Raw genomic sequence first — 14,819 nt, forward strand, 5'->3', positions numbered from 1 at the left:
AACAATACGATTCCCTCCCCCTCCCAGCCGAAATCGATCGTTAAGACGATCGAGGACACGATTCACATCTCTAGAAAATATACAGATGGGATAACCCAGGTTAATAAACTCAGAAAGAGGAAGACATGATTAAATAGCAGCAGACAAAAAAAACCCACCTTCTAAATGTACACATTAAGAAAGGGAAAATATGGAAAAAAAAAATATGCAGGAGAAAAGAATTGGAGAAAAGAGTTTAACAGCAAAACACAAAAATGCACACTAAAATAGAGAGGAATGTGCACGCAGCCACCCGATTTTATAACATGTGTGTCCATGTGTGCGCCTTGGGAAACATGCGCACACATTATAATATCTACCCCTATATATTTACCTATTTTAATTTTTCCAAAGGTCAACAAATGTGGAAGGGGATCAGAAATTTAGAGAATAGTGAATCCCAGCACTAACGGGGGGCAGGGGGGGCGAAGTGGGGAGTGGGCCTGTGAAAGCCAGCAGCAATCGCAACTCCATGGTGCAATCGCTGATGGCTTTTGCACCCAATAGTGCCATCATAAAAGGTGGTGCAATTGGGCGTGCTACTGGCAGCGATAAGGGTTCCTACCTTTTTGTAGCCTGTGATATTTCTTCCACAACCACCTTGACGATGCCCCAACTCCTCCTCTTCTGTGGCAAACTCTGCCCCGACTCCGCCCCGAGCTAGCTATCACACGTGATATGCTACAAAAATCGCTTGCAATATGCTACAAAAATGACTCCCTAAGCTTCCCAAAAAATTGACATTTAAATTTTGAAAATAGCACTTCATCACAAAACTCAAATCATGCTTATAAAAAGAAACAAAGCATACTAGACCTTTCAAGTTACTTCAAAATAGGAACTTACCAAATATGCAGAAAGATTGTATAAGTCTACAATGGTTTAAGGGAGTTCCGTTTGACTAGAACTCAATTTATATGGAAGAAAAAGACTCTATTCAGAGTTGTAATTTTCTCAGCTGCAGTTTTCAAGAGTTCAGTTAAATACTTCCTTAACGTTAAGCGGGTTATTTCACCCAACTCCTTTAGGAAATTAGTGAATCTTAAACTCAAATGTCTGAGCTGGTTCTCCATAGTTTCCAACCTCCTAGAAAGGAAACAACGCTCATGGATAATTGTGGCGTTCACAACCTTAACATCATTTTCCAAGTATTGTATTTCCTCTGAATATTCCTGAAGAATTCTCTGATGATCCTAAGCAACTGTGTCAAGCCTCTGGGAAAAAGCCTCAAGCTGATGGGAATAATCACTATAAGACTGAGATAAACTTGCCACCAAGTCCCAAAGTGCTTCTAAAATCACCACTGCCAGTTTAATCACTGAAGAGGCCCAAGGAGCAACAACAAGCTCACCTTCTAATATAGCAGCAGCTGCTATATGTGGATTCCAAAGTTGACCCACCAAGAGCATTGCTACCTTCTCCAGCAGAGTGTAAACGTGGTAGTGAAAATATCGTCCCAACACCAGCCGAATTGCCAATAGCTCCTCCATGAGGGTAGCCTGATGAAGTCAATGTGGGCCTCCGCTGAGTCAGCATTCCTCTGGAGGGTTGAAGGCAGTAGTGATGACAGAGCTCCTCTCTCCGACTTGCCAGCGAGGCACAAGTACCACTGAACTGGGGAGGAAGCAGCAAATTCAGTAATAAATCATTGATCAAATGGGAGTGAGGGTTCAGAAGGGAAAACCCTCACTCTACCCTTCCTCCTGTGGGGTATTTTCCAGGAAAACAGATATCAAAATTAAATATATAAGGGAGCAGCTGAATATGCAGCAGCTCATGCCACCATCTTGTCCCCCTCTCTGGAGAAACTGATTGGATACACAGACAGTTTTTGCACAATAACTATATTCTGTATCCATCCACTCTAATTGGGATTCAGTACTGTCAAAAAGGTGATGTTTTGATGTGAAACTGAGGCAAGGCAATGTCAAAGTAATGTCAGTTAAAATATATTGTATGATCATATTCCATCGAGGAAACAGAAAGTAAAAAGTTTAGGATGGAAGCCTACAGACATGATGACAGCATTATGACATTTAAAAATGAAGTGCAAAACTATGGAGATAAAACAACAGAAAATTTTGAGAAAAAAATCCTGTTCAATAACTCTCTATAAAATGATGAGAACAGCGAACCTCTGGGGAGATTACAAAACAAAGAAAAGAAAAGAAAAGTGATTCCACTCTTGTACAAGGAACATAAAAATAATGTGCCATAGTAGACGGAAGAAATTTAAACCCAGACCGAAACATTAGTGACTATGCTCAGGACAAAGGTTTGTTACATATGGACTCACATTTTTATCTAGAGATTCCTTTTCTTACGAAGGAAAGAGGGAGAAAAAATTATAATAAAAACAGCAAATCACAACTGCAACCAGGCAGGAAATTTATATGTTAAAAAGAAACGCATTTTTGGCAGTACTGTGATAAATTGAATTGTGAATCAAGAAAACTAATCTTTCACTGACCTAGTGTACCCTGCTGTCTTGCACTTAACAATCATTATTATTAGGAATTTGTGCAGTGGTTTTATTCAAAGTGTTATTCATGGTATTTTTATTTTATGAAGAAATAGTCGACAGCAGAAGGAGCAGAAATATTTTCCAGAATCTTTTTTTTTACTACAGAACAAGCTAGTTATTTCTTCCTTTATTTCATCCTTGTTCGCTCACTCCACAAATTGTGATAACTTACAACAAAACACATATGAGCAAAAACAATAAAATCACCAACATATACTTTAAATCACAGACAGTATTGGAAGAACTGGGCCCTTCCCCCTTCCTTAATCACCCGGTTCGAAGGTAACCTGGTGCCGGGTGGGAGGAGAGGGGACCCCAGCCTACCCCCCCTGCCACACTTACTTCGTGGAGCTAGGGAAGAGGTACGCAGGCCATGAAGAGCATCAGCAGTGAACTCCCATGTCTTGCGGGAGTTCAGCTGCTGGGGGGCGATCGCCTCATGAATGCGACCGAGCACGCCTCATTCAGGAGGCATCCGAGGGCACCTTGGGATGATGTGCATGGACCCGATTTATAGGCCCGGCTCTCTCCTGAGGCGCCATTCTTTTCGGGGTGATCAGCGGCATCGGGGCTATCGGTGGCATCGGGTCAATGAGGTAGCGGTGGCTGTGCAGCACCGGCATCATCGGCGGCAGCAGTCTGCAATCATCAGCAGTCCCAGATCGCATCAGAGCTGCCGACACTGGCAGCAGCAAGTGGTAGCCAGCACGATCAGCGTGGGCATCCACGTGGCCGCATCCCCATGCGGCGAACAGCCCAATCCCACATGGTGGAGGGGGCAGATTGCGTAGGCCCAGTCACTGAACTACATCAGCACCACGGACAGCAGTCAAAAGCAGGCTGGAGAAAAGTAAGTCATGATTAACCCCCCCCCCCCCAAAAAAAAAACAAAAAAAAACAACCTTTAACAAACGGTCAATTCACTTGAGAGAGGACAGGGAAGATTGGCTTGTAACTGCAATACCCGAGTTTAGACCCCACCCCCTCCCACCCCCCACCACACAAGAGGCCAGTTGTCCCTTCCACAGGGAGCATTGCCTAGAGTTGCAAGCAGGCAAGATTCAAGTGCCATCATAAAATGGTATGGCCGAGTCGAAGACACGCCAACCAGGATAATGGAAACACACAAGGCAGGAGGAGGTCAGAGTCAGATTAGAGCGTCGCCGTTCAACACAGCTCTGCCCAGAAAGGGTGAGAACAGCACCCTGAGGTTGTTGCGGCAGGCCGGCGCCAGCCTAGCAGACAGGTGGAGCCGCACAGCATTACCCTCTCAGTGGTCACCTGGTGGGGACTACACAATCGTCTTGTGAAGAGGTGGATTCCCCAGTTGAAGCTGTGACCGCATCGGCAGCACAGGGCCCTCAAACATCCAAGCGAGATGGACAAAGTTGTACCGCGGCCGCTGGATTTAGTTTCTGGACTGGGCCAGCTTTCAGAGGAGCATTTCCCACCTGTTATGGCAGACTCATTTGCCCACCAGGCCTAATGTGGCCCGGGCAACAACAGATGCAGCCGTGGACCCCAGGGACAAGCACTCAATCCAGCAGTACACAGATGGTGGCTGTCATCCCAGCAGCACAGTGGCCACATGGCCTTCTGGGATTCCCAGGGACATATTCCTTCATGCAATTGTTCCTAATGCAGTTCCATTTGCTGGATTGACAGAACAGGTCACCACAGCCACAGCGTATGGATTGGGTTGGGAGGCTGCACAGCAAACTCAGAACAATGAGGCTTCGAGGACAGCAGAGACACAGCAGCAAGTGACACCGAGGACATCTGAGACACAGCAGCAAATGGACACACCCAGAGGAGGATCCAGTTTGACAACGAGTCTCGTGGAGTCGATCGAATCGAAGGAGCCCGGGACCTCCCGGGTGCAACCATCACTGATCCTCCGAGCGGAGCATCTTCAATGGTTGGAACAGGTACAAACTTATCCAATGAAGGTTTCAGCAGTTCTGCATCAGCAGCTAGCAATTCCCCAGGTGGCATTGAGAGCGAGATGAAGAAAAGACCTGGATACAATGCAAAGCCAGCAAATGTAGTTCAGGGCAGGAAGTGGAAGCGCAGCAAAAAGCGAGCCTCAGGGAACGAATCTAGCTCCAGCGATTCTTCTGATTCATCCAACACCAATATATCGGGCAAGGAGGGCATGGCTAGGCTGACACAGGAGAAACAAGCAGAGGCCCGCCTGCCCTTATCACGTTGTCACAGCTGTGGGAGACTGTACCTAGGGCACTGTGTTAAAAGATAAAAAAGCATGTTTATGTTGATTTTTTTCACTTTGTTAGAGGGAAGGAGGAGGAGGGATAGGAACAAGGGTAAATGAAAAGACACTGCAGGCGGGTCCTCAACAGGGTGCCCAGGAACATCGTTAACTGGACCAGGGCTTTCCTAAGAATGGCTAGTGTTGTGGGGCAGAATGATCTGAGTCAATATGGATACTACGTCCCTGTCCGTCTTGGGCATTGAGTTGGATTCTCAGGGGATGGTATCCAGGCTACCCACAGACAAGTTAACCGAGATAAATAGTTAAGAATGCAGCAGGAGCAAAGAAGGTGTCACTCATTGGCAGTCTCAGTTTTGCGTGCCAAGTCATCCCTATGGGAAGGGTATTTATACAGAAATTATCGCTAGCTACCATAGGAATTAGCAGGCCCCATCACTTTATTCAAGTGTCCTCAGCCATTAGGAAGGACCTGGGTGTATGGACCACATTTTTTAAGGAATACAACGGAACGTCAATATGGCAGGACCCACTCCCCCCCCCCCCTGCTCTCCAATCGAGATTTGGGCATTTATTCTGATGCTTTAGGCGGTTGGGGATTTGACTTATACTTTCGGGGTTCATGCTGCGCTGAACCCTGGCCAGTATCATAGAAAGAAAAGGGACTGACTTGGAACATAATGTTTCCTATACTGGTTGCTCTGGCAATTTGGGCAGAGCGACTAGCTAACAAAAGGACAATATTCTGTTGCAACAACCAAGCCGTAGTTGATATTCTTAATAGATATTCAGCAAAATGTCCCCTTATAGGTGAGTTGTCCAGGGATATAGTTCTGCAGTGTTTTCACCTAAACACAACTATCAGAGTGCGACATGTGCTGGGAGTGAGCAACAGTATGGCAAATGCCTTGTCATATGCTAAATGGGATTCCTTTCATATGCAGGTTCCAATAGTGGACGAAGAGGCCATGAGGTTCCTGGAGCACCTATGGACCATTGGGATGTGACAACCAGGGAATTGCTGTGCAATGCCATAGCTCTGGCCACTTGGGCATCCTATTCCCAAGGATATGAGCGCATGCAGGCATTTTTAAGGACTTGGGTTGAGAGCTGGGTCCAGCATGATAGTGCAATACATAGCAAGAGCCAAGGAAGCGGGGGTCTCCAGAGCCAAGGTAGCTAGCCATCTCACCGGTTTCTCTTTTTTCGCCAAGGCATAGTGCTGGGGAGATATGACTAGAGCCTTCCTGGTAAGAAAAATGTTGGCCGGGTGCAGTCTGGGGGCAAGTCAAGTGAAGAACAGCAGAAAGCCACACGAGTTACTTGTGCAGTTATGGTTATACATTACCCGTAGTTTGTAGCTTGGCTTTCGAGATTCACCTCTTTAGAGCCACCTTCTCCCTAGCCTTCTTTGGGGTATTTAGGGTTAGTGAATTGGTGGCATCCTCTAAAGCAGACACCGGACGCAATGGCTACTAATGGTAAATGTTCGTATTAGCGGCGAGGCAGTGAAGTTTGTCATATATCACTCAAAAAACGATCAAGAGGGTAAGGGAACCACGCTATGCTTAAGAAGGGTTCAGTCTCGTCCCCCTCCATCTCCAGTCTAACCCCTCTACCAAGTGCCCCTTTTCTTTTTCAACCCTGTCCCCCATCCTCCAGCCCTGTCCAAGCTGAGCAGTGGAAGCAGCAGGCTTAGCTCCTCTCCCTCAAGGTCCTGCATCGCTCTGACAGTGGATCCCCTTGGATGATCTCAGGGGAAGGGGGCGTCAAGCTATGGATGGGGGCCTTTATTCATGGGAAGAAGACTGGGTCATTAACTGCCCTTTTTGCACACTGGTCACACTGGAAGGGGGAAGGTGGGCAGCTGTTTTTGCAGATTGAGGGGGCCAGGAGGGGCTTTGGACTGCATACTGGGATGGGAGGAGGGAGAGAAGGACTGAGATATCAGCAAGTATTTTAAACTGGCAATATTCTCACCAGCGGTAAACTACACCTGAAGAGGTACAGTTAACTTTTAGCATGAGCCAGCTGATTACTGTAGATTGCTTGGCTTAATATGAATTGCGGGAACCCATTTCACTAGAAATGAACTGTTTTGTGAGAATTTGCATGTGACATAGCTCATTAAAAATCTTTGAAGTGTTAAGATTAATTTTTCTACATTAACAGAAACATAAGTACTTGTATTATTGTTAAAAGAAGAGGACATGTGAACCAGACTATGACAGAGTTGCCAGCTTCTTTGTGCTTCTCCCCTCCCACCAGCCCCTACCTGCCTTCAACTCCTTCCCTGGACCTACAGTCCTAAAGCCCCACCCCAGAGCTGCAATCCATGAAAGGACATCCAGGGGGCAGGTTTCCAGCCAGCAGGATTCTGTTAAAAATGTGTATCAAAAGGGTGCGCCACTTTGTGAACCTGTTGTTGCTCTTTTATGACAGACATTGACTAAATGTCAAGGACTAACTTTTTATTTTAGTGTAATAGTTTTATCAATTGCCGCCCAGATTCCAATCACAGCCCGAGTTTCCACTGACCATTCCTTATGATAGTGCTGCCGTTCCAGGCTGCCTTATGCTGCTGGGCCCTTCTTGTGAGGTCACAGTCTCTTGGACACAGAGAAGAAAAGCTCACAGGTATAATCAGGTTCTCTACTCCCATAACAATCACTGTCTCATGGTAAGAAAACCAATGAAAATGGAGGGTCTTCCATCTGTCCCCCAATGGGGGAAAAGAAATATTCAGAGTTTGACAAGCAGTTCTCCCTTCTCAGCAATCAAAAGTTTCAGAAGAAGGGAAAAGAAAACCACTCCGGCTTTCATGGACAGTTTTCTTTCCTCTGAAATATCAAACAGAAAAAAAGCCTTCAGGGTTTATCTGCTTTACCTTATTCATAGACTCCATCTTGGAGATGGGAGTTTCTTAGCTTTCTTGTACCTTATTCCTCCTGTCTTTCTGATAACAAGCCTTTAATTACCTACTCTATGTCCCTGTGGGGAGTTCCCCATAAGAACATAAGAATATGCCATACTGGGTCAGACCAAGGGTCCATCAAGCCCAGCATCCTGTTTCCAACAGTGGCCAATCCAGGCCGTAAGAACCTGGCAAGTACCCAAAAACTAAGTCTATTCCATGTAACCATTGCTAATGGCAGTGGCTATTCTCTAAGTGAACTTAATAGCAGGTAATGGACATCTCCTCCAAGAACTTATCCAATCCTTTTTTAAACACAGCTATATTAACTGCACTAACCACATCCTCTGGCAACAAATTCCAGAATTTAATTGTGCGTTGAGTAAAAAAGAACTTTCTCCGATTAGTTTTAAATGTGCCTCATGCTAACTTCATGGAGTGCCCCCTAGTCTTTCTACTATCCGAAAGAGTAAATAACCGATTCACATCTACCCATTCTAGACCTCTCATGATTTTAAACACCTCTATCATATCCCCCCTCAGCCGTCTCTTCTCCAAGCTAAAAAGTCCTAACCTCTTTAGTCTTTCCTCATAGGGAAGCTGTTCCATTCCCCTTATCATTTTGGTAGCCCTTCTCTGTACCTTCTCCATCGCAATTATATCTTTTTTGAGATGCGGCGACTTGACTTCTTGACTTCTGTTCAGAACTCTACACCTAAATATCTTGGATCAGAACTTAGATCAGAACTCCACCTAAATATCTTGGATCGACACTATGAACCGTGATATCCTGATTTCTTGGTATTCAAGGAATAATGCTTTGAAAGTTCAGATCATTTTTAAGGAATAGGAAGGATGCAAAGGGTAGGGGCAGAAGTTTCCATACCATACAAGTTTAGATACAGAGTGTCCCAGGGGTCTGTGCTTTCCTCTCTACTCTTTAACATGTAGGTTTGCAGGAAGGGTGGTCTAGAAATATGAATAAATCCGTTCATGTAAAAATAGTAAGACACATTCGTCCTACTATTTCTCCACGTGATATATCCCAATAAATATCGGTATATAAAAACAAACAAATAAATAAATAAATAAAATATCTGTTTGCAGCTCCTGTGTCATATTATTAGGAGAGGGGGCTTATCATCTTACATAGAACCAAATGACATCTCTATCCATTTTAATCCAGATATCAACCAGCAGGGCATGCTGGTCCATGTCAGTGATCCAAACCTGGATAGAAATGTAATCCACAAAAGATTAAGGCTTCTCAACCCAGTCCTTGGGAAACACCTAACCAGTCAGGTTTTCTGGAAATCCATAATGAGTAGGGATGTGAATCGTGTGATTGATCGTCTTAACGATCGATTTTGGCTGAAGGGGGGGGGGGGGATCTGATCGTCTTAGTTTTTTAGGTCAAAAAATCGTTTTATCGGGGGAGAGGGAGGGCGGGAAAACCGGTACACCAAAACAACCCTAAAACCCACCCCGACCCTTTAAAATAAATCCTCCACCCTCCCGAACCCCCAAAAAATGTTTTAAATTACCTGGGGTACAGTGGGGGGGGGGTCCCGGCGCGATCTCCCGCTCTCTGGCCATGGCTGCGTTAAGAGAAATGGCGCCGGTGGCCCTTTACCCTTGTCATATGACAGGGCAAAGGTAGCGCCGGCGCCATTTTGGTTCCTGTGACCCGATGTCACGAGTGCAGGAGATCGATCCTGGACCCCCGCTGGACCCCCAGGGACTTTTGGCCAGCTTGGGGGGGCCTCCTGACCCCCACAAGACTTGCCAAAAGTCCAGCGGGGGTTCGGGAGCGACCTTCTGCACTCGGGCCGTATTGCCAATATTCAAAATGGCACCGGTGCTACCTTTGCCCTCACTATGTAGACATAGTGCCAGGGAATGTGGCATCACTTCATTATACTTCATTATACTTCACTTCATTAATACTTATGACTATTGGTTTCTGACCTTTTGTACATCTTGCTTACTCTTTCTGTAACACTTATGATATTAGCAACATACAGTATGTATGTTCAGTATGTACATTCATCAAAAGGATGATATCTCTGGTGGTAAAGTTAGGATGTCTTGCAGGAGATGGCATTGTGGCCCTCCTCTCTATGCCCCAGATGAATCAGAAATGCTGCCCTTGTTGAAGCTTGAGCAAATGCACACATGTGCACTGCTCAACTGGCATGTGCACATGTACACACAAGTACATGCGCAATCAGCAGAGTCAACTTGCACGTGGTTTGTATAATGTATGCACATTTGCAAGCAGGATACAAAATAGGTTTGATTGCATGTGCATGACCATCTATATGCATTCATCGGTGCGCTCTACCCTATATTAAAGTTATCCTCCCTGGATTTATTTATTGACTTCAACCAATGTTTCTTCATTTTCTGTTTTGTATGTTGCATTGGTATTTGACTGTATATGCATTTATATTCAGGGAGGATAATTTTAAAACAAGCATGCACAGGTCTATGTACGTGGGTCTATGGACATGCATGCATGTACATGTATTTTATATCATGCATGCAAATATATGCACACTATATAAAATGGGCCGGATTTTAAAAAGGTTACGCGCACCAGGCCTATTTTACAAAGGCCCAGTGATATGCGTAAAGCCCCAGGATGTGTGTAAGTTCGGGGCTTTACTAAAGGGGTGGGAAGGGGGCATGGCAGGGTGAGGGCGGGGCCAGAGGCTCCAGGAACAGCGGCCATTTGCCGCTGTGGTTGGGATCGCGAGCCAGCAGTTGGCCAGAGTGCACCTTGTGTTTGCCCAGAGGCAGGCACAAAAGGTAAATAAAAAATGTGTGTGTTTGTGTGTGTGTGTGGGGTGGGGGGGGTTTAGAGTAGGGCTAGGGTGCCTTGTTTTTGACACAATTGTAACATTGCTGTCTGCTTCGATGGCAGGGGAAAAAGGGGAATTGGATTCAGAAGCTGGGTCCTGGCTTTTACAGTCCAGGGTATTGATATGCAGACATTAAGAATAAAGCACAGAACTGCTTCTATGCCTAAGACCAAAAGCAAAGCCCATTCAAGAAGCATTGTCTGAATTATCCTGTAAAATACGTTTTATGTTGCTAGTAGTAATTTTGTTATGAGTTTGACAGTTGTTTGGTTTTGATTGTAAATATTACTACCCTTAGCATAAATCTTGGCGGTAATCTGCTCAGAACAGCAGTTATATAATAAGAAACTTGCTGGGCAGCCTGGGTGGACCATTTGGTCTTTTTCTGACACCAATACCATGCTAGTATGATTCTATGTTACCAATGGGTCCTCCAATTTGCCCAGTCTATCTCTAGTTCATAAAGATCCTCCTGGTTCTTCAGCTTGAAGTCCCCTCAGTTTACCCTGACCCATCACCCAGTCCATATTTGGCAATAAAGAATGTTCTTCTCTCTTGCACCAGATAATTAGCAAGCGTAAACATGCGCAGGTCACAGCCATATGCACGTGCCTTTGGCAGGTTACAAAATGGCAACTTAAACACATAAATGTCCACCTCATCCCACAATGCCCCTAGCCCACCCCTATTTTATACAAGTAAATATATTCACACACCATTATTTGCAAGCATATGTTTGAGGTTTTTAAAATAGCACTTAAGTGAATGTATGCTATTTACGCACAACTTTGAAAATGCACCTTTTAGTTGGTCTACTGTTTTTTATGTTCTGCTTTTGTAGATTTTTGTAACATGTATTGTACCCCATTTTGTGCCTAAATCCTGATGGAAGGTCAAGAATGATTAAACTATCATGCGTTAATGAGTTGATGCAACCAATTAATGCATTTACATGCTTTAATAAATAGGCTCCTTTATAACTAGGGACCTTCGTTTTCAATTTTTATTTTGTCTGTAAATTTCAATGTTAGGAACAGAAAAAGAAATCCGTGGAAAATGTACTTTTTCCTCTGATTTTACTCCTGTGTGTTATAAGAAAGTCATTTTTCCACTGATTTGTTTTTTGCATAACATTGAAATTCCCAGGTAAAATAAAATCAAAACTGAAAATGAAGGTCCCTATTTAAGTGACAGGTAATAGAGAGAGAGCAGAGATTTGCTTAAGAAATTCCAGGATATTTAGTACCACATCCTAAACCCTAAAACCTCTCAAAGGTGCAACATTTCAATTAGCAGTTAACAAGAACGTGAAGAAATCTCTATCCTGAGACCACAACTCTGAAATAAATCACCATTATTTACAGTTGGAAGCTGCATTTCATGAGCTCTATGCTTGGGAGCGGAGGAAGCTCACTGAGCTGTAAAGTCAGAGTTCCGGTCATCAGAAGTTATTTTTAAACCTATGTTATTTTAAGGTAGTAGGCAGCCGCTCGCGGCAGGGTTCTTTCCTCACTGCGGCCTGCAGAACGTCCCTTTCTCTCCATCATGGCACCAGGGCATGACAGATAACCTTAGTACATTGTTTTTCTATTATGCTTCCCCATCTACTCAGTAATATAAAAGCTGTTATGTTTTGACAGCAAGCAGTAACCCTGCAGGAGTTTGAAGAGACACAGTTCTTCCCCAGATGACTAATTTTAAAATCTAAGAATAGTATTTTTCTTTTTTTTGCTTGTAAGGAGACCAGGTGCAAAATACCGAGTTTAGTTCTTTTTTCATATGTGAGTCATGTTTGACAAAGACAACTTTTTCATCCCTGCTGAAGCTTTTTTTTTTTAGTTATTTTTGTATGACATAGATTCTAGCATGTAAAGTGACCTGTAAATAGGGTACGGGTCCATTCAATACTGCTGATTCACAAGCCAGGATTTACAGTCTGGAAGCAGAGTACCACTGATGAGGATTAATTAATGTAATAAATAATGTAATAAATATAGAATATCTGATAGCATTATGCAAAGTATTTAAATATTAAAATATATTGCATTGTTACAATAACAAGTACAGAAAAATAAAACACTAATATTTATTGTTTGATAATAGCTCATGTCTTGTAATATTTTTTCAAACTCCCAACAATGTAAAACTGCAGTTTTTATTAATAAAACAATTATCGGGGATGTAAAATGTGAAGTAATGAAGCAGAATTATGATGGCTTATATTAATGCTGAAACTGAATTGGAGCATGCATTCTGTTAATCAAGATCGGGCTCACGTTCACTTAGGAATGGAAGCGGGCGCCAATCGAGTCATGAAGTATTTCACCATGGCGTGCGCTCATGCGCCTTCGCTGCTTGAGCGCCCAAATTGGATGTGCATTCATGCACCTTCGCTGGCGGGGCTGCTGGAAGCCGCTTTCGCCGCCAGCTGCCCCCCGGGAGGCAGGGGAGCCGTGGTGGGCGCCTCGGGAGGAGGGGAGAGAGGACTGGGCTGCTGGAAGCATGCAGTGAGTTTACTTTTGTTACAATTTCTATTTGCTTTAATAACGTGTCGAGTCGATTTTCACCCTGTGCCTTGCTTCAGGAGGGGGGGAGAGAGGACTGGCAATCCCCGATGCCCGAGCGTAGGAGAACCATCCACTTCCTGGTACCTGACATTTGAAATGACAGGTACCAGTGCACCCAGGATACTGTATAGGCGCTGTATAGCGCCTATACAGTAAAATGGATTGCGCTTCATAGACGCTTCTTGGACGCACTTTGGACGCGGCTTGCATTTGCGTCTAATTTAAATACTGTATCAAGTGGTATGTAATCCGAACTGTGCGCGCGGCAAACGAGCGGGCGCCCAGCACTGCCACACTTTTTCTTACGCGCCCTTACTGTATCGGCCTGTTTGTAATCTGATATCTGGAGGCATTGTGTTCCAAATTATGGGTCCTGCTAATGATAAGGCCCTTTCCCTCACTTGGGTTAGTCTTTCCTTTTTTACTGATGGAATGGTTAGGAGTGCTTTATTTGCTGATCGAAGGTTTCTGTGTGGGACGTGTACCCGTAATGCTGTGTTTAGCCAGTCAGATTTCTCATCATGAATTAGTTTGTGAATGGTACATAGGGTTTTGTATTTAATTCTGTGTTCTATCAGTAACCAATGTAGTTCTGCAAGGGTTTCAGTTATATGGTCCCTCCTCCTTTTTCCAGTTAGTATTCCAGCCACTGTGTTTTGAAGTATTTGAAGTGGTCTTAATGTTGTATTTGGTAGTCCCAGTAGAAGGGTATTACAGTAATCCGTGCTGGAGAAAATTAGTGCTTGTAGAATTGTTCGGAAGTCATTTTGAGTTAGTGGTGGTTTTAGTTTTCTGAGTACCATGAGTTTTGCGTATCCTTCCTTTACTTTTAGTGATATGTGCTGTTTTAGATTGATTTCAAGGTCCATTATTATTCCAAGGTTAGGTACTTTTTCAGCTAGTTCAATTTTCTGGTTGTCTTTGAGGATTATTTAAGTTTGGCTGATTTCAGTATTTTTTCATTCTAGGTGTAGAAATTCTGTTTTATCAATATTAATTACAAGTTCCATTTGGGTTAGTAGTTGTTTTATAATGCTTAGGTACATGTTAGCTAGATTTAATGATTTCTCTAATGTGTTGCGGCTCTGATCACGACAATCATGATTGGGACCTTACCTCCTGGTTCAGGCTCCAGTCCAGGGGGTTCCGTGGCGGGTACTAGGTTCCGGCCCCGATTTCGGGTGACTACCGCATGGTGCTGGCAGACCAGCAAGGCCCATCTTTGGCGGCGTCTCCACGAGGGAGATGCCGTCGGCTCACTGCACTAGCCCCTCCTCCCTAGGCGCGTGCGCACGTGAAAGGCTGAGATTTAAACGGCCTTTCCTGCCTTGAGCGCCCCGCCTCCCTTTCTGATGTCAGACACCGGTAAATACTTAAGGCCGGCATCTGCCTCAGTTTATTGCCTGGCAACAAGGTTGCTTTAATGGTCCTCGTCGCTGTGTGCCTCTGGAGTTCTTGTTTGTAATTATTCCAGTTGCCTGCTTCAGTTCCAGTCTTGATCCTGGTTCCTGTTCCGGTTGCCTGCTTCAGTTCCTGCCTTGATCCTGGTTCCTGTTCCGATTGCCTGCTTCAGTTCCAGCTTTGATCCTGGTTCCTGTTCCGCTTGTCTGCTTTAGTTCCTGTCCTGGTTCGTGTCTGCCTTCAGTTCCAGCCTTGGTCCTGTTCTTGACTTGCCTGCCTT

The sequence above is a fragment of the Rhinatrema bivittatum genome, chromosome 10 (genome assembly GCF_901001135.1).
Source record: "Rhinatrema bivittatum chromosome 10, aRhiBiv1.1, whole genome shotgun sequence".
Taxonomy (NCBI): domain Eukaryota; kingdom Metazoa; phylum Chordata; class Amphibia; order Gymnophiona; family Rhinatrematidae; genus Rhinatrema; species Rhinatrema bivittatum.